The sequence below is a fragment of the Lepidochelys olivacea genome (genome assembly GCF_965140295.1).
Source record: "Lepidochelys olivacea isolate rLepOli2 genome assembly, chromosome: 1".
In the NCBI taxonomy this organism is placed as follows: domain Eukaryota; kingdom Metazoa; phylum Chordata; order Testudines; family Cheloniidae; genus Lepidochelys; species Lepidochelys olivacea.
The window spans coordinates 217,408,208-217,432,586 of NC_140411.1; the positions used below are offsets into that span (position 1 = coordinate 217,408,208).

At 48.3% G+C, this 24,379-nt stretch overlaps 1 pseudogene across 1 annotated transcript in view; it reads right to left on the reverse strand.

Moving 5' to 3' along the window:
• Nucleotides 1–24,379, reverse strand: part of LOC311526290 (antigen WC1.1-like) — a 65,863-nt pseudogene that overhangs the window by 37,060 nt on the left and 4,424 nt on the right. Inside the window, exon 3 of the transcript XR_014714723.1 lies at nt 12,147–12,461. The product of XR_014714723.1 is annotated as an antigen WC1.1-like (transcript). The remainder of the gene's footprint in view (nt 1–12,146; nt 12,462–24,379) is intronic.

The window sequence follows — 24,379 nt, forward strand, 5'->3', positions numbered from 1 at the left end:
GGAACTAGAGCTACTGGAGCAGAAAGTGAAAGCAGATATTATAGGGATAACAGAAACATGGTGGAATAGCAGTCATGACTGGAATACGGGTATTGAAGGGTATGTGCTGTTTAGGAAAGACAGAAATAAAGGTAAAGGTGGTGGAGTAGCATTGTATATCAATGATGAGGTAGAATGTAAAGAAATAAGAAGCCATAGAATGGATAAGACAGAGTCCGTCTGGGCAAAAATTACATTGGGGAAGAAAACTACTCCAGCCTCCCCTGGGATAGTGCTCGGGATGTGCTATAGACCGCCGGGATCTAATTTGGATATTGATAGAGCCCTCTTCAATGTTTTTAATCAAGTAAATACTAATGGAAACTGCGTGATCATGGGAGACTTTAACTTCCCAGATATAGACTGGAGGACAAGTGCTAGTAATAATAATAGGGCTCAGATTTTCCTAGATGCGATAGCTGATGGATTCCTTCATCATGTAGTTGCTGCACTGACTAGAGGGGATGCCATTTTAGATTTGGTTTTGGTGAATAGTGAGGACCTCATAGAAGAAATGGTTGTAGGGGACAATCTTGGTTCAAGTGATCATGAGCTAATTCAGTTCAAACTGAATGGAAGGATTAACAAAAATAAATCTGCAACTAGGGTTTTTGATTTCAAAAGAGCTGACTTTCAAAAATTAAGGAAATTAGTTAGGGAAGTGGATTGGACTGAAGAATTTATGGATCTAAAGGCAGAGGAGGCCTGGGATTACTCTAAATCAAAGCTGCAGAAGCTATCGGAAGCCTGCATCCCAAGAAAGGGAAAAAAATTGTTAGGCAGGAATTGTAGACCAAGCTGGATGAGCAAGCGTTTCAGAGAGGTGATTAAGAAAAAGCATAAAGCCTACAGGGAGTGGAAGATGGGAGGGATCAGCAAGGAAAGCTACCTTAATGAGGTCAGAACATGTAGGGATAAAGTGAGAAAGGCTAAAAGTCAAGTAGAGTTGGACCTTGCAAAAGGAATTTAAACCAATAGTAAAAGGTTCTATAGCCATATAAATAAGAAGAAAACAAAGAAAGAAGGTAGACCTTTTGTAGTGATAATGAAGGTCAGCCATTTCCAGCAGTTGACAAGAACGTCTGAGGAAAAGTGGTGGTGGGGGGAAATAAACATGAGGAAATAGTTTTACTTTGTGTAATGACCTATCCACGCCCAGTCTCTATTCAAGCCTAAGTTAATTGTAAACAGTTTGCAAATTAACCAGCAGCACAGCTATGGGTACCCGCATGGCCCCACAGTATGCAACATTTTTATGGCTGACTTAGAACAACGCTTCCTCAGCTCTCGTCCCCTAATGCCCCTACTCTACTTGCGCTATATTGATGACATCCTCATCATCTGGACCCATGGAAAAGGAGCCCTTGAGGAATTCCACCATGATTTCAACAACTTCCATCCCACCATCAACCTCAGCTTGGACCAGTCCACACAAGAGATCCACTTCCTGGACACTATGGTGCTAATAAGCGATGGTCACATAAACCAGCTTTCACCCAGATCACACCAGATCACACATCCATTGTCTACAGCCAAGCTCTACGATACAACCACATTTGCTCCAACCCCTCAGACAGAGACAAGATCTCTAGCAAGCATTCTTGCAACTACAATACCCACCTGCTGAAGTGAAGAAACAGATTGACAGAGCCAGAAGAGTACCCAGAAGTTCCTACTACAGGACAGGCCCAACAAAGAAAATAACAGAACGCCACTAGCCATCACCTTCAGCCCCCGACTAAAACCTCTCCAACGCATCATCAAGGATCTACAACCTATCCTGAAGGATGACCCATCACTCTCACAGATCTTGGGAGACAGGCCAGTTCTTCCTTACAGACAGCCCCCCAACCTGAAGCAAATACTCACCAACAACCACACACCACACAACAGAACCACTAACCCAGGAACCTATCCTTGGAACAAAGCCTGTTGCCAACTGTGTCCACATATCTATTCAGGGGACACCATCATAGGGCCTAATCACATCAGCCACACTATCAGAGGCTCATTCACCTGCACATCTACCAATGTGATATATGCCATCATGTGCCAACAATGCTCCTCTGCCATGTACATTGATCAAACTGGACAGTCTCTACATAAAAGAATAAATAGACACAAATCAGATGTCAAGAATTATAACATTCACAAACCAGTCGGACAACACTTCAATCTCTCTGGCCACTCGATTACAGACCTAAAAGTTGCAATATTACAACAAAAAGACTTCAAAAACAGACTCCAATGAGAGACTGCTGAATTGGAATTAATTTGCAAATTGTATACAATTAACTTAGGCTTGAATAGAGACTGGGAGTGGGTGGGTCATTACACAAAGTAAAACTATTTCCCCATGTTTATTCCTCCTCCCCCTCCCCCCCCCCGACTGTTCCTCAGATGTTCTTGTCAACTGCTGGAAATGGCCCACCTTGATTATCACTACAAAAGGTTTTCTTCACCTCCCCCCTGCCCCCCGCTCTCCTGCTGGTATTAGCTCATCTTAAGTGATCACTCTCCTTACAGTGTGTATGGTAACACCCATTGTTTCATGTTCTGTGTGTATATAAATCTCCCCACTTTATTTTCCACTGAATGCATCCAATGAAGTGAGCTGTAGCTCATGAAAGCTTATGCTCAAATAAATTTGTTAGTCTCTAAGGTGCCACAAGTCCTCCTTTTATTTTTGCGAATACAGACTAACACGGCTGCTACTCTGAAACCTGTTAATGCAGAGTTAAGGTTGCCTGTTGATAGCACATGCGCTTCAAGAACTTTGGGTTCAGCAAAACTCAAACTTCTGAACACCAGGAAACACGGAGTTCAAATAAATGCCCATGCAATGTTAACTCTGCCCTCTTCAAGCAATGCCTCACAACACCCATAACACACACACACTCCCACTCTGCCTATTCACTGTCATAGTCAGGCACTATCTGCACTTTCCCTATGCTCAAACACTGAGCCTCCCCCCGAGAGCATACCACACTTGCAAAATATAACAACCACCCTTTTACCACCCATTTACACATCAACACAAGATATCACCTAAACATATACTTTCCCCCACCCATCATTAAATCCACACACAGCTCTCATGTCCCAACTCACTACTGACAATACCCATGGCAAGATGAACCCCGGGCCCTGCTCCTGACACAGCCTACACAAATGATGCCGACTGCAACCTCAAGGGCCGTATGCACATCTTTCCTTTGGTAACACACAAGGGGATGCTTAAGCCCAGTTCTCTTCGTATCAGATTCACAGCTCTCTGATGCTCCTCAAACTAATTCCCAGGTCTCCTCATATTACAACCACAGCTCTCCCAAGCTACTCCAGCGTATTCCTCCACCATTCAGTACAGCTGCACCTATGCAGAGACTGCAGCTGGAGAGCAGATAAGCCCCATGGTTATTGCCAGCTCCAGGAGGATCCCTTGGTGAAGAGCTGTTTGGGGCTTCCATTGGTGGCACTGAAACAGGAACTTTAAGAGTTGTGAACTGCCTCAGTCAACTCAACAGTGCTCAATGTGGGGCTTTCTGGTGACAGTTAAAAAGCAAACACTGGTGGCTATCTCCCTGCCCCAAGTTGTAGCGCTATTCTGAGATTGTGGGTAGAATTGGGGATTCAGAGCTGACTTTGAGTAGAATTAAATGGTAAAATAACATCATTAATGCAGAGTTAAGGTTTCCCAATGATACCCTGGGCACCTCCAGAATGTTGAGTTCAGCAAGGGAGGGTCCCCCAAGTACAGGGCACAATCCCACAAGGCGATGAGTGAAGTCTGTGAGAGGCTGAGCACCCTGAGCTGCCACTGCTGGATAAGACCCAAAGTGAGTCAAACACACCATTGAAGGGATAAAGGAGGGAAGGGGCATGGGGAGATGAAAGCTTTATTATCACTAGAAACTCACACAAAGAAATGTGAAGGAATGAGCACCGTAGGGCTGAGGTCTCCCTCTCTCCCTGGCACCATCGTTACACTATCTGGCTGGTTTTTGAGTCACCTGGCTAGTTTTTCCATGGCCTTCCCAGTTGCTGGTCCAAAGGTGTTATTGGCTGCGGGCAGGGGAGGGGTTGGTGTTGCCAGAATTTCTAAGCTGTGCAAAAATGCACTTGGGCATGCAGTGATCTCAGAACTCCAGCTAAGCGTGTCAGAGCTGGAAACACAAAATGGCCTCCCGGCTGGTACACTCATCCTGATCTGCATGTGTGCAGTATGCCAAGGCAGACGCCAGTCAATGGGAGAGCAGTGTCGCACTCCCAACCACAAATCCCACCAAACCTCCCATAACTCTCTGAGCACTGAGCCCCTTCCCATGTTTGCCCCCAGCCCTGGGACTTGTCTCTGCTCACAGACCAGCCTCTCCTCTTCTGGGACCTCACCCTGTTCACAGACCAGTGACACCTCCCCTGGGATCTGGGCCTGCCCACAGATGGGCCAGTTTTTCTGTGCCTTGGCGGTAGCAACCCCACCCTATACAGAAAGGCAGCCCCTCTCCAATCTTGGTTTCCTCTCTTCAACTTTCAGGAAAAAAGACCTCTGTTTTCCACTTCCCCCCACCCATCCCAATACCCAACCTGGCAGCATGATTATGGCCAGCCAGCCAGGGGTCCTCATTGACACAGTGACAGGCTATCCAGCTGAGTGCCGTGGACTGGGCTTTCGGCCAGTGGTGTGTTCCACAGGCAGGCTAGTGGGCAGTGCAGATCCTTTTCAGGCTCTGCCATAAGCAGTGATGTTGGGAAAAGCACCTCGCTGGTGGCCCCACCCTTTTTTTAGCTCGTCCATTTAGATTTGTGTCCTGACAAGACCCTGGCCCTGACAAGACGGCAATCTTTGTTACCCATATAAGAAGATCCCAGGAATGTCACTCTGTCTGTGAGTCCCTCTGAAGCCCAGGATGTGTGCTGAGTCAGCATGAAATGCTGGGGCCAGCTACTGGCATGGCCGAGAGCTCCTCTGCTTCAGAATATCACCAGGTTCAGTCATCACTGGGATTTACAGTCACTTACCATCCAACTTTTAAGTTTTAAGCCACTTCCAAGTCTCGGAGTTTCCCTTATTCCATATGGCGCCATCTCCTGTCGCTGACAGTGGGGCTGAAGCCAGTGAGATGCTGCCATCTGCCTACAGTCTGTTGCCACGTGGGAGTGAGGCCGCCCTGAGTAAAGTTGGCTGCCATCTTCCACTGTTTTCAATTAGACTGAAGCCCACAGGAAACATGGCTGCCTTGTATGGCTGAGAGGAATGGACAGGGCCCAGGGGCAACAGAGACTCTGTGAAAGGAGGGTGGGGAGAGTGCAGGGAGCAGGACACCTGGGGGTGGGGGCAGGAGACAGATTTAGGGGTTTCAACGGAATGGCTTGGAGAAGGATGTGGGACAGGAGGAAGGCTGTGGGGAGAGGGATGTGGGGGGCACAGGGCAGCTGGTGGTGGAAGGGAGGTTGAAAGGGACATAGGGGGATGTGAAGTGCAGGGAAGCTGAGGGGGCTGCAGAATACAGCAATGGGGGTGAGAGATGAAGGGGATTAGGTGGCAGATCACCAGCCTCGGGTTGGTGGTGGAGGTGGGGAGTCCCCTCCAAGCAGTCGGGGAAGGCAGTCTTGCCGTGTTTCCAGATCTTGCAAGCTGATTGGGAGTCATGGGATTTTGCTGCCTACAAAAACATCAGAGGAGCTGCTGTGATGACACAAGAAGCTCCTCTAATACTCCAGTTTTCAGGGCTGGACCAAGCTCTGTGCGAGAGCTTCAGGGCTGAGGACACAGACCTGCCCTTCCACTGAGCCCTGCCTTCATGTATGTCCCTAGAGCAGAAAGAGGGTCCCGGGGCAGCAAGAGGCAGGGGAGGGCGAAGTTGGGAAACTGTTCCTGCTGGGAACCAGGAAGAAGACAAGCCCACTTGCCCCAGTAGGCAGGGGAGTGGGGAGTCAGGGAAGTGATGTAGCTGGGTCCCAGGTGGTGAAGCCCCAGGGCAGCCATATTTCGCCCGCCCACTGCTAAAGGATTCCCCCCCAGCCTAAGCGGGGGTGGGGTCCACAGGACCTGGAGAACCAAATAATTACGGGGGACAACTAATGAACAACAGGGACAGGAATACGGTCAAAGGATCAAACGAAGGGAACCAGACGGGGAAACCAAGCAGAGAAGCCCACTGCTCCTCAAAGGCGTCAAGGGAGTCAGTGAACGCCGCCCAGAGAAACTCTGCCTGGAGGTGTGAACGGACGGAAGATTGGAAATAGTCACAGGAGACTCCATCGGCCAACCTCCTCACCCTGGTTTTATAGATGGCCACTTTAGCCAGGGCCAGGAGGAGGTTGACCAGGAGGTCCCACGACTTAGTGGGGCAACAGACAGGGAGTGCATAGATAAGGAGGTGAGGGGAAAAGTGCAACCAAAATCTTAACAAAATATTCATGAGGAGCCAGAATAGGGGCTGCAGCCTGGTGCAGTCCAGGTAGACGTGCGCCAGGTTTTCCCTCATACCGCAAAAGGGGCAGGTGTCCGGGATTGGGGTGAACCGCGCCAAGTACAGGCCCGTGCTCACGGCCCCATGAAGGAGTCGCCAACTAATATCCCCGGCGGGCCTCAGGACCAAGGTGGAATATAGGCCGGCCCACCGGGGCTCCTCATCCTCTCGAGGTGGCAGGAGGTCCCGCCACTTTGTGTCAGGGCGGGACGCAAGGGTGAGGACATGAAGGGTATGGAGCACGAGCATGTATGGATGTTTCCTTGGTGCGGTCTGGAAACGGACCAGCTGCAGCTCGTGTAGCTGGCGCAGGGTGAAGGGGCGGGGGAGTCGGTTGGGTCCATGGGGCAGGGTCCTGACGAAAAGGTCCGGAGGGCCTGGGGTGGAGGGTGGGCGGGGCACATCCTCCCTTAGGACCCGGTCGAGGTAGACCAGAGCAGCGGGTGGCAAAGCGGCCCTCACCTCCTGAAGTACGCACAGGGGAGTACGAGGTCTGGAGAGCCCCATGCGCTGAGCGAGCATCAGGGGATCCAGCCAGTCTCTCCGGTCGTAGTCCAGGAGGTCTCTGACTCTGGTGACTTCTGCCAGGACCAACCTCTGGCGCACCGAGGGGGACTCCGCCACCTGCACACGGAGCTGGGGGTTGTGTAGCAGGGGCTCCTCGAGGAGATCTTCCCCCACGGAGGCCGCCACGGACCTGGTCGCTGTAAACAGTTTCCAGGTCCGGAGGAGGTACTGGTAGAAGACCAGCAGCCTGAAGAGGTCTCGTGGAAGACCTCTCGGATGGAGATAAAGGAGCTGTCGGTCATATCGGAGCCCTCGGAAGTGGCACAGGAAGGCATGTGCCAGTACGCTCCACGCCGGACTACCTGCACCATAAAGGAGCCTCTGCAGGGCCTGGAGGCAGAAGACATGGACCTGAGTGCGCAGACACTTCAGGCCCTGCCCTCCCTCCTCCAGGGGTAGATGGAGAGCCCCTGCAGGGACCCAGTGCAGTCCTAACCAGAAGAACTCAAGAATCAACGTCCGGAGGTTGGCCAGGAAATCCGGGGCCGGGACCAGGGTGTTGAGCCAGTGCCAGAGCATGGAGAGGACTAGTTGATTAAGCACCAGTGCCCTCCCTCAAAGGGAGAGACATCGGAGTAGTCCCATCCATTTCTGGAGCCGCTCTATCACCCCGGCCTCTAAATTTTCCCAGTTCTCCAGAGGAGAGGGATGCGTGGCAGAAAGGTAAACGCTGAGGTAAAGCAGCAGGCCCGCGCTCCACTGGATGGTCTGAAGTGCGGGTGGGAGGGAGCTTGCCTGCCACCAGTTTCCTACCGCCAAGCCAGAGCTCTTGACCCGGTTGACCCAGGCGGAGGAGGCTGCCCAATAGATGGCCTGGCAAGCCTCCACCCGCGCCAAGTTGCCCAGGTCCTGGACCACGAGGAGCACATCGTCGGCGTACGCCGACAGAACCAGCCGCAGCTCCGGCTCCCAAAGCCCCAACCCTGTCAACCTCCTGCGGAGGAGACAGAGGAAGGGCTTGATCGCCAGAGCGTACAGCTGGCCCGAGAGGGGGCACCCCTGCCATACTTCTCGCCCGAAGCTGACCGGTTCGGTCAGGGTCCAGCTGAGCCTGACCAGACACTCTGCGGAGGCATACAGCACCTGGAGAAAACCCACAAACTGGGGTCCGAAGCCAAACGCTCGCAGAATGCTCAAGAGATACCCATGATCCACCCTGTCAAATGCCTTCTCCTGATTCAGGGACAGGAGGGCGAATGACAGACCGTCCCTACACCTGAGTTCCAAGAGGTCCCGGACCAGATACAGGTTGTCGAAGATGGTGCGGCCTGGGATGGTGTAGGTCTGGTCTGGGTGCATCACGTCCGCCATCAAGGACCCTAGCCGCAGCGAGATTGCTTTCGCTATGATTTTGTAATCCTTGCTGAGGAGCGAGACGGGATGCCAATTTCATAAATCGCGGAGGTCCCCCGAGCCCCAGGGCAGCAGGAGGCAGGGAAGTGTTGCTATGGGTGAAGAGGGAATGAAGGGCAGTTCCCCGAGTCAGGGGTGAGAGAAGGGCAAGTGCAGTCTCCAGCTAAGCAGCCAGGGAGAGGGGTGTTTTGTGTGTGCATTACAGGGTTGACTTTCCAACCTGCAATTATCACACACTCACACTGGCAGGGGAATCAAGGGCAGTTAAAAAGCCCAAAGACAGATCAGGGTGAAAATTTACTTTAGCAATAAATACAGTATTGGTACAGTGATAGCCTCAGCTTGGTGAAAGGCACCTTGGTCATAAGTTAGTTTAATTTTCAAATCAGAGAGAGCTGTCAGGCACTCAATGTTGTTGAGAATTTGTCTTTCAATTAATATCTGCCTCAGAATGAAAATGGCTGCATGCTTTCAACATTAATGAAATGTGTGGTTCAAAATTCCATGAAAACATTAACTGTCCTAAGTTATTTAAAAAAGAAGAGGGAGGGAGGTGGGTATATCTGAGCTAGATGATATGAGCCAAAGCTGTCACATGTGCATACATTGCAATTTGACAATGTACATGTTTTGCATTCATATTTGTAGCGGGGCCGTCACCAGACTCTGGTCAGAAAAGGGTTAAAAGCAGCCAATAGAGGCTGGTTGAGTAGTCAGCCACAGGTGTGGTTGCACCCAATTAGGGCATAGCTGGCTCTGATAAAAGGGCAGGCTGAGCGAGTGGGAGAGAGACTCTTGTGCCAGCTTGGGAGCAAAAGACCAAGCTGCCTGGGAGAGTAAGCAGGGTACCTGAGGCAGAGCAGGGCTGGGGAAAGGCAGGCAGAGATGAGGAGCTCTGACCTGGTGAGTCCCCAGGCTGAGGCCTTGCTAAAGGCCAGGGGAGGTACTAGGGCTGCAAGGAGGCAGGTGGGGCTAGAAAGGCAGCAGGTCCAACCCTTGCCAGTGATGAGTGGCCATAACAGACTGCAGTTTGCCTCTGAGAGAAGGGGCTGGATGATGACTGGCAGTAGCCACTGAGAGAAGGTAGTGTCATAAACATACAGCTAAGGGTAGCATAAAATCCCTCCTTTGCCTATAGAAGCTCAGATAACCTGGTTGGCACCTGACCAAAAGGACCAATAAGGGGAGAAGATACTTTCAAATCTGTGGGGGGAGGTTTTTGTTTTTGTTTTTTTCTCTCCGGGACAGAGAGGAACCAGGGTAGGGAAAATATGTCTCTTAAGCCATACCTGAACTAAGTATCTAAGATTACAAATTGTAAGTAATAGGAAGGAAATGCATTAGATTATCTTTTGTTTTAGCTTGTGAATTTTCCCTCGGCTAAGAGGGAGGTTTATTCCTGGTTTGTTTGGGTTTTTTTGTAACTTTAAAGTTTTGCTTAGAGGGGAATCCTGTGTTTTGAATCTGATTACTCTATAAAATTAACTTCCATCCTGATTTTACAGAGGTGCTTCTTTTACTTTTTCTTTATTATAAAGTTCTGCTTTTCAGAATCTGATTGGTTTTTAGTGTCCTAAAAACCAGTGGTTTTAGCTCACCTTGTTTACTCTCAAGCCTCCCCAGAAGAGGCGGTGAAGGGGCTTGGGGGATACTTTGGGGAAACAGGAACTCCAAGTGGTCCTTTTCCTAAATCTTTGCCAACTGTGCCCATATATCTATTCAGGGGACACCATCACAGGGCCTAATAACATTAGCCACACTATCAGAGGCTAGTTCACCTGAACGTCCACCAATGTGATGTATGCCATCATGTGTCAGCAATGGTACATTGGTCAAACTGGACAGTCTCTACGTAAAAGAATAAATGGACACAAATCAGATGTCAAGAATTATAACATTCATAAACCAGTCGGAGAACACTTCAATCTCTCTGGTCACACGATTACAGACATGAAAGTTGCGATATTACAACAAAAAAACTTCAAAAACAGACTCCAGTGAGAGACTGTTGAATTGGAATTCATTTGCAAATTGGATACAATTAACTTAGGCTTGAATAGAGACTGGGAGTGGCAAAGGCATTATGCAAGGTAACCTATTTCCCCTTGTTTTTTCCTACCCCCCGCCCCCCCAGACATTCTTGTTAAACCCTGGATTTGTGCTGGAAATGGCCCACCTTGATTATCGTACACATTGTAAGGAGAGTGATCACTTTAGATAAGCTATTACCAGCAGGAGAGTGGGGTGGTGGGAGAGAAAACCTTTTGTAGTGGTAAACACCCATTTTTTCATACTTTGTGTGTATAAAAACATCTTCTGTACTTTCCACAGTATGCATCCGATGAAGTGAGCTGTAGCTCACGAAAGCTTATGCTCAAATAAATTGGTTAGTCGCTAAGGTGCCACAAGTACTCCTTTTCTTTTTGCGAATACAGACTAACACGGCTGTTACTCTGAAACCTAAATCTTTGTCTAACTCACTTGGTGGTGGCAGAGATACAGTTATAAAGACAAGGAAGAATTTGTGCCTTGGGGAAGTTTTTAACCTAAGCTGGTAGAGATAAGCTTAGGGGGGGTCTTTCATGTGGGTCCCCACAACTGTACCCTGAGTTCAGAGTGGGGAGGGAACCTTGAAAGGTGGGTATAGTGGTTGGGGTTCCTCTGGGAGGGGAGATCCAGAGTGTGGCAACACCCCAAGGTAAGGGGCACCAGGGTCTCTGAGGGACATGGGGTCAGAGGTGGTGGAGACAACAGGGCAGGTAAGAGAGGGCAAGACACCGGCCCATAGAGGGCACTCCTGAGCTGAAGGAGCTAATTCCTGGACAGACCAGCAGGAAGTGCTGCACTGGTGAGTGCCCTGCCTTGTGACAATATTTCTGGGGTTTTTTTGCTTAATATTTTCTTGCAGCAGTCACTATTGCTTCACAAGATTTTACAAGTTACACCCAAGCAATAGTATGGGCTTTCAGCTAGTCTCTAATAATCATATCTGTATGAATGGGTGGCACAAAGCCAATCCCCATTGCAGGGCAATAACCTAAAAGTGGCCACAACTGGTCCAATTCCATCAAGAAAGTTTTAAAATAACACCTACCCCCTACATAGCACTGTGTATTCAAGTGCCTGAAAGCCTTTACAAACACAAATGAAGTTAAGCCTCACAGACACAATCTGAGGTAGGAAATTAACTGTTTCACAAATGGGGAAACTGAGGTACAAGGCATTACTGAATACAGAACCAGAACTGGAAAGAAAACCCATGTCTCCTGGGTTCTGGTTCTGTTCTCTGATCACTAGACCCTGCCCCTTCCCCTTACAGATGTATCTGAGGAGGGAGGAGAGGCTCAGCAGTGGAGAACATGCATCCCTAGTGGAGGATAAGGGAAATCAGAGCTCTGTTGGGACCCTATCCTTATAGCAGGAGAAAGGTAAATAGAACTGTCCCCATTTACTAGAGACACTTGAAATAGAGTGAGGACTATGAGAGAGAATGGGATTTCCCACCATCTCTTCTTGGCTCCCCCTGGGTGGTGGGAAAGTGAAGCCACCCTTTGTAGCAGACAAGAATCCTTTGGAGCAACTTGGAAACAAGCAAAGTTTTCTGGGATGTGGGTTCACAGGAGGAATATATGGATGTGAGAGAAAAGAGATCTAGTAGCCCAGCTGTAGGGCCCATGTTAGTCATATGTTAAAGTGAACAGTTTGAATTCTTACCTGAACACAATATGCTGACAGCATCAGTGTGGGAGCATGTGTCATTAGGACGGGACATCCTGGGACAGTTTGAAAGGACAGTCTCATTCCCCACACAATGAAACTCTTCCTTCCAGATCAGATCATGTCCTTCTCCAAAATGTGTTGCTCCTATAGTAGCTACAGCCTGTCCACACCCTAATTCATTGCAGATAACAGAAGCGGTGTTGAAATCCAATTGTGAATCGCAGACTGTCTCCCATGTATTTCCATGTGTGACTTCAACACGTCCAGAGCAGGCAGTGTCCCCTCCAACCAGCCGGACCTCAATGCGACCTAAAGAGTCAATGCATCCATCAGTGAGTGTTGGTTATACTGACATCCCAAAACCTTCCCCAGGCCTTCCTGGGGATGAAATGAAGGGAACCTTCTTCTCTCAACTGCAAAGACATTGTTAAATAAGCCCTTTACTCCATATGCCAGTTCCTGTGCTCCAGTGATGAGAGGGAGTTTGAATAAGAGGTCAAAGCCAAGAGATAGCCAACAATATAATTCTCAGGTGTGAACAGAATGACACAAAGCAGAGTGTGTGACTGTCTCTCCAGGTGGGACTGGACGGGACTGATGAGTGTTTACATGGTCTTATACAATATTCCAGCTGAGGATGTACTTTCTGTTTCTTCATGACAGGAAGGATATTGAAAAACTGGCGAAAGTTCAAAGAAAGAAAGCCTGGAGGCTTCAAAGAGGCTTAATCTGTGAGACTGGGGAGTAAAGGAGAATAAGGGGCAAGGAATAGCAAGTGTCTTCACAGGGGTGAGAACAAGGAAGGGAGGAGCTTCATAATTCATATGATCTGAAAATACAAAAATAGTGGCTGAGAGTTCAGAAGGGAAAAGCAAAGGGCAGAGAGGAGGAATAAGTCCCCAGAAGCAGAAGGAGCAGAGAGTGGGATAGACACAAAGGAGAAGTGATGGTCTAGAACAGACTAGATACAGTACTAGTGGGAAGAAAGCAGGTGAATGATCTGCAAGATGCCAGAAAGTGGAGATGTTCCAACTGCTTGGAATTAGGATCTTGTGTGTCGACCTCATACCAGCAGAGCCTGACACCTGGAACACCGGTTCCAGTGTGAAGCCCTTCTCAATTACCCTTATGGCTTGTCTACAGGGGATGTTACCTCACATTAGCTGTAATTAGCTCACCTTAAATACCTTGTGTCCACATGAACCCTGTTCTCAGAGCAATTTATTTGGCATCTTAGGTTGCCGTAACTAATCCTCATTGGAGAAGGAGTAGCTCCACTTCACAATCAGTTTGTTCATTGTAAGATTCCTGTGAAATAATTCCTAATGCTAATGCTGCTGACAGTCCTCCAGCTAGTGTCCCACACTGCATTGCTCCATACCTGCATCAACCTGCTTTGTGCCTGTTTGCGCTCCACAGCTCTGGGGTCATCTTGACCAGATGTACCCTCTCTGGTTAAATGCTGGCAGGCAGCCAGGAGCGCCTCTTTTCGTTACCAGGTGAGTTCACATTCCCATAGCAACCAAGGCCCCCCTGCTTCCACATGGACCCATGTAGAGGCCCAGGACTTGATTGGCCCTGTCTGGAGACAAGCATGTCCAGTTCCCTCTGGATAAGAGTCACCAGAATGCAGATGTCTACAGGACACTGTCAGAGAAAATGAAAGTGAGGTGGCTCTGAATCTGGTACCGAGTCAGCGAACGAGCTCCAGCAGGTTAATAACTGCACCTGCATCTCTGCAAGCTGTCCTGAGTACACCTGAATGAATAACTGAAATTTCCCCCCTTCCCACCCAACACTTGTTCCTTTTTTAATGTCTTTTCAAAATCATATTTCAAATCTTTCATTAGATCAGAAAGAATATTTTTTATGTTTTGTTTCTGCAAGAAAAAAACAACCATTCAGTTTGGGCTCTAAATGAATCAGTTCTTCTTTCAGATTTTTTGGTTTGGCCACTAAACTGAAAAATCAATGATTTACTCAGCTGTAGTCAGTAAAGCCTGTAGAAGGGCACAAGCAGTCAATAACCTGCTCCTGCCACTCCTCTACCCACCCTAGAAAAGAAAAGAGTCACCCATCCAGCACCCAACAGCTCCAAACCATACACATTTTAAAAAAAACTCGCCTACACAAAGCCTGTCCCTTCCTCCCCACTCACGTGTGTGCACCACTCAAATAAAGTACAGAAGGTCTATAGAATGGGAAATAAATGGGGGATTATCTTACTATCTCAAAGGAAACCATGGAGTTGGAAGAGAAGATGGGGCATAGCATTCCAACCTTATGGGAACAAGCATATTTTATCATTATTGGCATGGAGACTATGAAGAATGGGACCATAAATGACTGTGCTTTTTCTTATTTCCCTGTGCACGTGTAACTGTGTGAAGAGGGGAGTTGTAGCATGCAGAGAAGCTGTCAGATCTCAGGAAACATAAGAAAAAGCTGTAGATGATCTGTTCTATGGAGCATACAGTTAATCCCAATAGAGGGCCTTGAAAGCAGCTGGAAAGGTTTCCTGGAGCATGCACAAAAGCTCAGAATGGAGCATACAGCCCTTGGGAGGGACACGATGCAGACAATGCAGAGGCAAACAACCATGATAAAGCACCTTTTGCTGCAAAAGCCAAGCACTCTGCCCCAACACTGCAATGTCCTGCAAACTATGGAGAATGCACCATAATGGGAGCACAATTCCAAATAGCCTTAGCACAGTTCCTTCCCACTGCATTCAACCCAACAGGAGATGGAGAACGCTTTCTGATGTATCACCGTCAGGGGTGAAAACTCCTTGGTGGGGATCTCCCTCAATATGCAAGTTTTTCAGTTTGCATCACATTCCTTTGTTCTGGTCTACTCCTAAAACTTAGGTCACCCTAGCTACATGGGTCATGGCTGTGAAAAATTCACACCCCTAAGAGAGACAGTAACTTTTTTTGATAAACTCAATAAATTCATTTCCATAGAATGATAGAAGTGTAGGACTGGAATGGACCTTGATAGGTCATCTAATCCAGTCCCTTGCACCAAGGCAGGACTAAACCTATGTCTTCATTGGCATTTTTGTCAGTGAAACTTCTGTCGGACAGGGGTGTAGAAAAAAACCCCCACCCCCCTGACCAACAAAAGTTTCACTGACAAAAGCACCGGTATGGACAGAGCTGTGTTGGCGAGAGACGCTCTCCCACTGATACAGCTACTGCTGCTCATTAGGGCTCATTTAATTATGCCAGCAGGAGAGATCTCTCCTATCAGCATAGAGAGGCTATACAGGATACCTTACGGCTGTGCCGCTGTAAGGTCTGCAGTGTAGACAAAGCGTAAGTATTATCTAGACCACCCCTGACAGATGTTTGTCTGACCCTTTCTTAAAAACGTCCAATGACAGAGATTCCACAAACTCCGTAGGCAATTGGCTCCTCTGCTTAACAAATCTGATGGTTAGAAAGCTTTCCCCAATGTCTAATCTAAATCTTTCTTGCTGCAATTTAATCCTTTTACTCTAGTCCTGTCCTCAGTGGTTAAGGAGAACAGTTTAATGCCCTCCTATTTATAGCAGCCTTTTATTTATTTGAAGAATCATAGGCTGTCCCCCCATTGGCCTTCTCTTCTCCAGACTAAACCAACCCATTTTTCCCATCTTTCCTCATAGTTGATGTTTTCTAAACCTTTAATCATTTGTGCTGCTCTCCTCTGTTGGCTACCATTTTGTCTGAAAAACTTAATCAGGTCGAGCTCAGCCCGTAAATGGCATAATACCTCCCACCCCAAGCTATTAATTCAGAATGTAATCAAACCAAAACTTGCTTGCTTTCTCACAGAGTGTTCATTAGCCACAGCTTCCTGTGGCATCCTAGCAGAAGCACAAGGCACCCCCACTCTCTTCCCTTAACCACTTGGATCATTTTGCAGGGGTCCCCTCTCTGGCTGCCCATAATTTTGAGAAGATTTATCTAGTTCCTACCCCTTCCATCCTCCAGGATTTCAACCTGGGTCTCACAGATGTTGTGTAAAATCCAACACGCACTTATCACACCAGGCACATTAGTAGTAGTATCATAGCACCTGGGAGCCCTACTCATGGTCCAGGACTCCATTGTGCTAGGTGTTGTACAAACACAGAAGAGAAAGACAGTCTCTGCCCCAAAGAACTTACAATCTAGGTAGAAGACAAAAAACAACAGAGGGATACTGACAGGGGAATACATGGTCAGCATGACCAATTGTGCTCTCAGCAGACTAACAATTCTCAAGTTTTCACCTGGCTCAAATTGCAACTGTTGTCTTGTGTTTGCCTAGTGACGGATGGCAAAGATGATTTCTGTTCTTGCGTATATCTTCCAAAGTTCAGTGATCTTTTTTCAAGAGGCAGGATGACCTTACGCCGTTCTTCCTTTTCTCTGGACTTCCCATCCCCCTCCTGATTTCTATGCAAATAGAGCTTCCTTTGTTTGGGGTGACTCTTTGCTTAATTTCGCTGGGGACAGGTAGATAGTTGCCTTCCCTCCTGCCTAGGAGAAACCCTTTATTTGGACACACACTTTAAATCACAATATCAATGAGAAGCCATAATTCTTAATATAGTTATACATAGATTCAATGATGATATTATGTGTGGCATAGGCTTTCATTGAACATCTCACTCAATACACTTTCATAATATAGTAATATGGTACATAATATTGTATACAATCAGATGATTCAATTGCTTATTGCTTGAGGTTCAGCTCCCCTGTTTTTATAGCCCAGTAAACAGTTGCAGTGTACTCTTTAAGTAAAACTCAGACCAAGCTTCTCTCGCCTCCTGCATGTAGATGACATGATGTCTCCCCCCCCAACTTGGAGCTTGATAGTTTTGTTTTCCTAATATGCAAATAGACCTTTTTCATCTCTACCTGATGACCAGGCTGGTCAGAGAAGCAAACACATTCCTTTGGCAGACCTGTTTGCCAACTCCCCCTGACATGCCTGGTTTAAACACACTTTAGTCATTATTCCAGCCTGTACTCATAACCCTTGTACACACTTCGTACATACAATGTGTAAGAATATCAATGATCAGTGACTTATTAGTTTTCCAATATTGTACATGCCACTTCTCAGACACAGATTATGACCTCATTGAATTGGGGGACACTGAACTGGCCAGGCCATCTGAAACTCATTACCTGATACCAGTGAGGCCCTTGCCTCCTGGCATTGGGAAGATATGAGTGTCACACCCACCCAGCCTCTTCACCTCCACACCGATCCTCACCACAGCCTCCATCCCTCTGGTGTCACCACTCCTAGCTACAGCCAGGCCAGTAATTGTTGTCTTGGTTCAGACAGCAAACCAAAAAAATCAGAAAAAAATATTTGATTCAGCCTTGAAACTGTTTGGAACTTGTCAGAAACTCAGAAGAGCCCATTGTGGGTCATACAGAAATTGTGTGTGCTCTCCATTATAACCTTTAGTCCAGTGATTAGGGCACTTGTCTGGGATATGGGAGACACTGGTTTGAAACCCTACTCAGGAGCAGGGGCTTGAATTCAGGAATTCTATCCCTGATCCACAGGTGAGTGTGCTACTCACCAGGCCGTGAACTATTCCAGGCTGGAATGCTCTCAATGTCTGTTGAAACTGTTCCACTTTAAATTTTCCTCCTCTAAAATTTAGGAAATGATTAGTGAAGGTACAGGTCACCATTAGGTGGGTGCAGGGGGAGGCAGTTTGGATGGGGGTGGACTAGATTGGCCTGGAGCCTGGCTGGGGAAGGAGTCCCAGGTGGGGTGGGTCAGGGGAATGGGGGGCCCAGCTCAGTGTGCAGCTCAGGTGCCATAACCAAGGTAGGGTGCAGCCCTCCAGTGATCTGCTGCTGTGATATGTTTATGAAGAAGCACAGGGCCAGAGATAGCAAGGAACAACTTCTTCCATGTTAATGGCTTCTTGAGTGCCAACTAATGGCTTACTGGGATAGGAAGGGGAGGGGGAGCTAGAAATGTTGAGGAGGGTTAATTTTACAGAAACTGGTCGGACAGGGGGTGGAGAAGGAAAGAAAAATATCAGTCTCCTCTCACAAACTTAAAGTTACTGTAACAACCATGTAATACAAGACTGTCAAGATTTTGGGACAGACGGATGGAATTTTTCTGACTAACCCTCTTAGCAAATACCCATTACAAACATTTCAAAGCACAACTATTATTCCCATTCCATTGTGACAAAAGGTACAAAAACAAGTAGGAGCTCTGAGGAATCACCAAGCAACCATATGGCCTAGTATAGAGACCCCTGGACTGCGACTATTCCTAGCTCTGCCTCTGGACTTCTAAATGTCCTTGAGCAAATCACTTCACTTCTCTGTGTTTCAGTTTCCCCAGCTGTATAATGGGGATACTGAGGTAAAGCTTTTTGTGATCTACTGATGAAAAGGGCTATATAAAAGTTAGGTCTTTTTCCAATTACCTAGTTACAGTTTCTATCAACTGCAAACATCGGTGAGAACTACAACCGTCTAAATGACCACTAACTCTGACAACAAACACTTCTCTTTTTGTTAAAAAAAACTAGGAAATTCACTGATAGAAACCTTCATTTGTGCAGGGGTAAGGTTGCCCAGAGGTATCTTGTGCTCTTCCAGAATGCTGAGTTCAGGAAACTCAAACCTCTGAAAACACAAAGTCAAGGTGCTCACCCATGCAACATTAACTCTGCCCTCTTTGAGCTGTGATCCAACACAGTCAGAGCACAAACATGCACACATTGCCTTTGAAAATATCACTCAGAGAATAGGGCACATGACAAAAGTAGCACTGAGTCAAATGCCTTCTCTCTGTTAAGATAGAACTTGTTTTTAGGTGAACTGTACTGAACAGCCTATACTCACAACCCTACATCTGTCCGACACTCAAATACTCAGTGTATTCCCCAGAAAGAACCACACACCTGCTAAATTTGACAATCCCTTTACACCCTTGTCACCCAGTCATACTTCTCCCCCAGCTTCAAAGAATGCACTGCCACACCCAGTCTTTTGCAAGAAGATTTATTTTCTTAAGAGAAATTAGCAAACCAATAGAAAAAAAAAACTTTTTTCTCATTCCTTGGTCTCAGGGACACCCCCATCCAGGGGTCTCTGGCACTGCTGCTCCTGGCAGCTTCCCAGTTTCAGTCACCTCTGCTCCCTTCTTGGCCCTTAGCTGCTTCCCTAAGCCCCTGGCCCCTTGTTGCAGGGATACACCACAGGAGCTAACTCCACTCTGGTGTACCTTCCCCTCCCCAGGATGCAGCCTGTCCCTGTCCATCTTCCCAAACTGCCCACGAGCAGCCCTTTAGAGCCCCAGGTATAGCCCGGCCCTCTTTAATTTGCTGGATTGGACTCACCTACTGTGGTCCAGGGTTGCTGACTTAGCCTATCCACAGGGACCAGCTACCCTGTGAAAATCCTTTTACAACCCATTCACCCTTATGTAGCACCCCTTAACCATCCAATTGCCTTCTTTAGCATCAGTCTCCTTACAGGATTTGATGGACAGGCCTGGGTTCTTTTGAATCTCGTCTCAAGCTCAGCAGGATGCAACTTCCTTATTTTCTTCCCATATGAATTTATTTGGCAGTGCATCCACTCTCTTCGTTCCTTCCTAGCAGGGTCCCAGGGCAGTTGGAAGGAAAATTCTAACCAGAGGGTAACACCAACTTACTTGACAGATAGTTAGAGACTCTCAAGAAATAATGCAGACACATATAGTATATTCAACACAGTAGTTATACTAAACAGAAAGTAAATATAACTTTGTGGGGGGGGGGGAAATAGCTCAGTGGTTTGAGCCTTGGCCTGCTAAACCCAGGGTTGTGAGTTCAATCCTTGAGGGGGCCATTTAGGGATTGGGCCAAAAATTTGGGGATTGGTCCTGCTTTGACCAGGGGGTTGGACTATATGACCTCCTGAGGTCTCTTCCAACCCTGATATTCTATGATAACATAACATGGTAAAACACTGCTCTCAGGGTCACTGGTGCCCATGCTGATAGTACCCATTAGTTTCCCATGAATCTAAACTCCTCAGTCACTGCACGGGGGCTGATGATCGCTGCTCTCAGGCATCCTCTTCATGCAGGAGTCAGGCTGCTTCTGCTCCTGGGATTTCCCCTCATCACAAAGGGGTGCAGGGCTCAAGGTGCACATTTCAATAAGACTACTAAAAATCCTACCTTTAGTCTCCTACCCTAGTGCTCAGACAAACTCGCAGCAGGCAGGCAGCGTGGACTCACAGTCAGAGCAAAGTTTCCCATGTGGTGGTGGATTTTCCCTAGGTAGCTGAAGCACTAATTCAGCCTGGCTTGGTGGGGAATATTCCCAACAGAACTCTTTAACCGGGCAGTGACCTTGGAGAGGGAAAGGCCCAAGCTGAGGGATGCTGCTGCCCAGGGGCCAGTTCTCAGGGGGACCCTGCATGAAGACCTGGGACTCACCACACAGCCAGTCCTGACCTTTCCATAGCTGGCTCCAGACTGCTCCAAATTGGCTTCTCCTCTCTCCAGTGCTGGGCATCTCACTTCCTGTTGGTCAGACTCACTCGTGTTCCCAGGCTTTCTCTTGTCAGTCACTTGACTCTGCCTCCCTCCTTTCTCTTAGCAGGGGGCTGGTGGCCACCCAGACACAACTGCTATCCTCTCTGAACTGACGCATCCCCTATCACTCTAAATAGTGTCTCTCCACTCTCTCTCTTGGTTGCCTCACACATTAAGTCTGCCCCCTGATTCCAAGGTACAGTGCCTCTCCCTGAGGTAGTAGCATACAGAGTCCCATGAACCTAGCTAAACCCATCATTAAGAACACAGACTGCCTTCATCTCCCACCAGGTGCATTAATGAGGATTTTTGTTAGTGAATTTTAATTTAATTCCACAGTCACTGACATGCGAAACTGTCTGTCCACAAGCAGTAAGGAGAGTCTGGCCTTCATTGCAATGAATGAACAACAGTCTCCGATCTCTGAGAGCACCAATGACAATAAATAGTGTGAGAAATGTTCAACTCGAGCAGACTGCAGGGCTATGTGCACACAGAGGTCTCTGTCCTCCATAGTGCTTTGTGTAGGAAGCTGCACTGGTATAACAGTGGTGTAAAGTGGGCCTTACACACCACCGCTAGTCAACTGCACCCACTTGCCACCTCTAAGCTGATTGTTGCCAGTGAAACATCGGTGTAGTTGAAGCTAGACCAGCTGGCTCCGTGAGACGAGAGGCATGCTCCAAAAGGGAGCTGTTAGCAAAATCCATACTGTGCTTATTTCCAGATGAGAGCCTGGATGTAAGTGGATGGTGTAAACTGGAGAAGCCACGAGGCTGCTCAAAAGAGAAGTGCAAAGCTGGTGGGCAGGGATCCTATTCAATAACAATATCTAACAATGCCATGCTGTGTGTTGGCCTCTCTGCTCGCCTCCTGTACTCCTTGTGTGTACAGGTTTGCTGCCTGGTGTGCAGATGAAGGGAATTGTGATGCATTTCCCTTGGTGCAGTACAGAAAATTGGCCAGATAGGTTTTGTGTGGGTGCAGGGTGTGAAAGCCACGGAGCGGCTGTGCAGACAGGAGAAGTGGGAGAGAGGGAAAGTAGCAGAGCACCTGAGCTGATTACTGACTGTTAAAGTGGGGCCTACCAAGATCCAGCCAATGCTTGTCAGGTGTGGGGAGAGTCATTGTGAAGGCTAGTACATGTGAGCATTGCCCTAGCACAGACTCAGGGCAACTTTACAGCAGTTGTGTCTAGGGAGCAGAGCTCTCAATCTACCAAGGGCCAAATGTGGTGCCAATGTGTGATACAGACCCAAAATGAAGGACACACACTGAACATTCATGCAGGGAACTTAAAATGCCAAGGAATCTTTTCCTTTAGTGTAAATGTCTCTTTCTGTAACCTCAGGTAAATAATTGTCAATAATAATTCGTGAGGTAAATAATTGTCAATAATAACTGTGAGGGGACACTCAGTTCATGTGTCTCAATGGTCGCTTAGTTACCAAGATGAGTTACAGGAGGTACACTGGAGCAGGAGGGATAAAATGAGGGTTTCTCAGACAAGTCGGTTTCCATTTCACGTTTATTCAGCATTTACAAGGTAAGTGCTGGTGCCTAATTCCCTGATAGCCGGTCAAGTTTCTTTGTACCCTCTGGATCCTCCCGAAATCCTCCAAGCAGCACCAATAGGCCCAGAAGTTCAGGGATTACAAGCCCAGAGCTGTGGCTGCAGAGACAAGAACAGGCCCAGCAGGGAAAGGGGGTTTGGCTGCCAGGCTCCCACTTTTGGCTCCTCCCATTATGCAAAGGAGCTCCTCTCTGCACTTGTGCATTTCTGGTATAGAAACAGCGGAAATTAGGATGCTGCAGCTCAGGCAGTTATACCTCAGCTGAGACACTGCAGCTGCAGAGCTCACTGCACACAGGAAACCCAGAATGAAGCGCAGAGAGAGACCCTTCACCTCGGCCCCGGTAGATCCATGCACCTGTGCTGAGCCTGGCACAGAGACTGAGAGGGGAGCCAATGCATCTCCATGTGCTGAGGGTTACTCCACTTTAGGCCCTATTGAGGAGGCCCCCACTGTGCCCGGCGTATTTCTGAAGGAAGGTTGGGGGGGCTTATGGTGACTGTGGCCCCTGTCTTCTGACACAGGGCCAAGAGGGCACAGGGGAGGGGTGACCTCCCCCCCACTTTCTGGGGATACTGTCACTGAAGATGGTAAAAAGAAAAGGAGGACTTGTGGCACCTTAGAGACTAACAAATTTATTTGAGCATAAGTTTTCGTGAGCTACAGCTCTCTTCATCGGATGCATTCAGTGGAATACAGGGTGGTAAGTGAGTGGCAGGGTGTGAGGGGAGACACACAAAGCACTGACCCCAGTGATCAAATGTGACTTCACCAATGGTGGTGATCAGGGATTTGCAGAGAGATGCAAACTGAGCTAATCAGAACAAAGAGGTGTTGTCGCTCTTCAGACAGCTGCAGCGACCAATGTCCTACACTGAGGGCAAGTCTACAGTACAAAATGTAGTTGACCTAAGTTATGTGAATATCTAGCCGCCACAGTAACTATATCGCTTTTGTGTGTCCACACAACGCTTCTTGTGTTGGTGGTGCACATCCTCACCAGGAGTGCTTGCACCCATGGGCGGCGTTTGAGCCTCCCGTTCAGGGAGCCTAGCCCCTGGCCCTGGCCCTTCTGCCTGAAGCCCCACCCCTCCTCCACCCCTTCTGCCCCTCCTCCTCTGTGGGAACCTCAAGCCCCTGACCGTGGTTGCTGGCCCCCCCACTCCAGCCCCGGGCCGCCCTGACCAACCCTCCCAAGAGCCCCCAGCCCCAGAGCACTGGGGGCCCCAACTGGCCAGAGTCCTGAGCCCCAGGCTGGCACGCGCTAGCCCCAGCCCCCTCGGGGAAGAGGAGCAACCTCCCTGGGCTGAGGACATTGGGAAGCGGCAGAAAGCAGGAGGGGGTTCAGGGTGGAGTGTGGGTGGGGCCATGCCTGGCTGTTTGGGGAGGTTCAGCCTTCCCTGGCCTGCCATACCCCCCGCCCATGCTTGCATCAGTTTAACTATCAGTGTGGAGCATTGTGGGATGGATTCAGAAAGGCAGCAACAGTCAATATAAGCAATGCAGTGTCCACACTGACAGTTTGTAGACCTAGCTACATCGACCTAAGTGCTACACCTCTCATGGAGGTGGAGTTGTTATGTCGGAGTAGTGGGCAAGTTACATTGGCAGGAGCTACATTTTAGTGTAGACACTTATGGAATTAGGTCAACGTAAACTGTCTTACATCAACCTAACTCTGTAGTGTAGACCAGGGCTTAGTATTACACGTGTCAGGGCTGTTTTTAACAGTCACTCTCTTTAGACCTGTGTGCAAACACAGCCATTTTAACAACACAAGCTTTGATGAAGCCAGGTTATACATATACATCTATTTCCCAAGTGCAGAGGGATCCAGATGCCGTCTCCACGACATTATCCTGGGGGTAATTCTAGCTCACCTTGCATGGGAAGGCAACCAGGTGGGCTGCAGAACAAAGAGCTACACGTCATGTGGGAGTTTCCTGCCTGACCCTGGGGGGATTCGGGGAAGGAGGGAGCTGTGTGGAGCAGTGGAGTCAGTTTTTGCCCCCTGCACCTACCCCCAGCTGGTTTGGCCCCTCCCACTTGCCATGGTCAGGCTCAGGGCTCCTCTCTTGCTGCCTCAGGGAACTCTGGGGA